General features: G+C 37.7%; 1 non-coding gene across 1 annotated transcript; it reads left to right on the top strand.

Moving 5' to 3' along the window:
- Positions 1–1,380: 1,380 nt before the first annotated feature.
- Positions 1,381–1,454, top strand: TRNAN-GUU (transfer RNA asparagine (anticodon GUU)). Its single transcript has one exon. It is a non-coding gene; the product is annotated as a tRNA-Asn (tRNA).
- The last annotated feature ends 264 nt before the right edge of the window (positions 1,455–1,718 follow it).

The raw sequence follows: 1,718 nt of genomic DNA, 5'->3' as shown, positions 1-1,718 counted from the left end.
TGTGACATCCTGTGTTTTTGTGTCAGTAAAATAATAATAATAATAATAATAATAATAATAATAATAATAATATAGATCTCATTTGGTGTGACATCCTGTGTTTTTGTGTCAGTAAAATAATAATGATAATAATAATAATAATAATAATAATAATAATAATATAAATCTCATTTGGTGTGACATCCTGTGTTTTTGTGTCAGTAAAATAATAATGATAATAATAATAATAATAATATAGATCTCATTTGGTGTGACATCCTGTGTTTTTGTGTCAGTAAAATAATAATGATAATAATAATAATAATAATAATAATAATAATAATAATATAGATCTCATTTGGTGTGACATCCTGTGTTTTTGTGTCAGTAAAATAATAATAATAATAATAATAATCCAGTACAAAGCAGATAATGTGGATGTTCTGCTTGATCATCTGGACCCATATAATTCACAATTCTCAGCCTTCTTTTCTTCTCATTCTCAGCCTTCTCTTCTTCAGGCTAAACATGCCCAGCTCTTCAAGCCACTCCTCATAGGGCTTGTTCTCCAGACCCTTGATCATTTTAGTCTCTCCACAAGGAAACTCAAAGCGACTGGAACCATTGTAAAACGCCCACCCGCATGGCGCCACAACAGTGACTTAAAGTTCAAGCGGTGCCAAACTGCGTTAATTCTACAGTGTAGACGCACCCATAGACCGTTCTTCTACAAACCATAATAGAATCCTAGAATCGGAAGATGCCACAAGGGTCATACAGTTCGATCCCCTTTTGCCAGGAAGGAAAACACAATCAAAGCACTCCCGACAGATGGGCATCCAGCCTCTCATACCGTCGGGAAGTTCTTCCTAATCTTAAAAACATACAATTTGAATCCATTGCTCCATTGTCTCCCCGTCTCCAGAGCAACCCATACCCAGAAAGAAACATTATGGGTGTATGTCTACACTATGGAATTAACTCAGTTTGATTTCGCTTGAACAGCCAGTGGCTCAGTGCTATTGGTTCTTGGGAGTTGTCGTTTTACAAGGTCTTTTAAGCTGGTGCCTCACCAAACTACAAATGCCAGGATTCCATGCTATTAAACCATGGCAGTTAAAGTGGTGTCAAACCGCATTAATTCAGCAGTGTAGATGCCCCCTTCCAAATATCTACATATTTGAAAGGAGGGAAGCCAAACTCAAATGTAACGCCTGTTCTTGAGCTATACTTTTGGAGTCAACCCATTTTTAATATCCTGTTTAGTGCTTCTGATTGTTTTGCTTCAAAATCCAAACGATCAGAAGCACTGATGGTTTTGTTCTCTTGCTGCAATACCTGTAGCAGGCGCCTGCGGAATTTGGGTTAGCTATCCTTTCCAAGCCCTTCTCTTCCGCATTGGTCTCTGTGGCGCAATCGGTTAGCGCGTTCGGCTGTTAACCGAAAGGTTGGTGGTTCGAGCCCACCCAGGGACGCTTCCTTTTTTTTTTTTTAATTCCTGGCCCAGTCTGATAATCTGGAAAATAGAGTAATGAGAAAGTGTTGGTTTATAATATATGTAATTTCTTTATGCTTCTGGGTAAACAGTATTTCTTGCTGTTTCTTTGTCAGTGTTGATGTGGAGATGGTCTGGTTTGCCCACTCTGGAACATGCAACATATCATTGTCCTTCTTTAGGGATCCCTTTCAAATCTATAATACTGTATCTGTGTGTATAGATTAATCTATCTATATCTATG

This window comes from Anolis sagrei, chromosome 6 (genome assembly GCF_037176765.1).
Source record: "Anolis sagrei isolate rAnoSag1 chromosome 6, rAnoSag1.mat, whole genome shotgun sequence".
NCBI classification, from domain to species: Eukaryota; Metazoa; Chordata; class Lepidosauria; order Squamata; family Dactyloidae; genus Anolis; species Anolis sagrei.
Note: the sequence above shows the minus strand (reverse complement) of the source record. Positions and strands in the feature narration are given on the sequence as shown.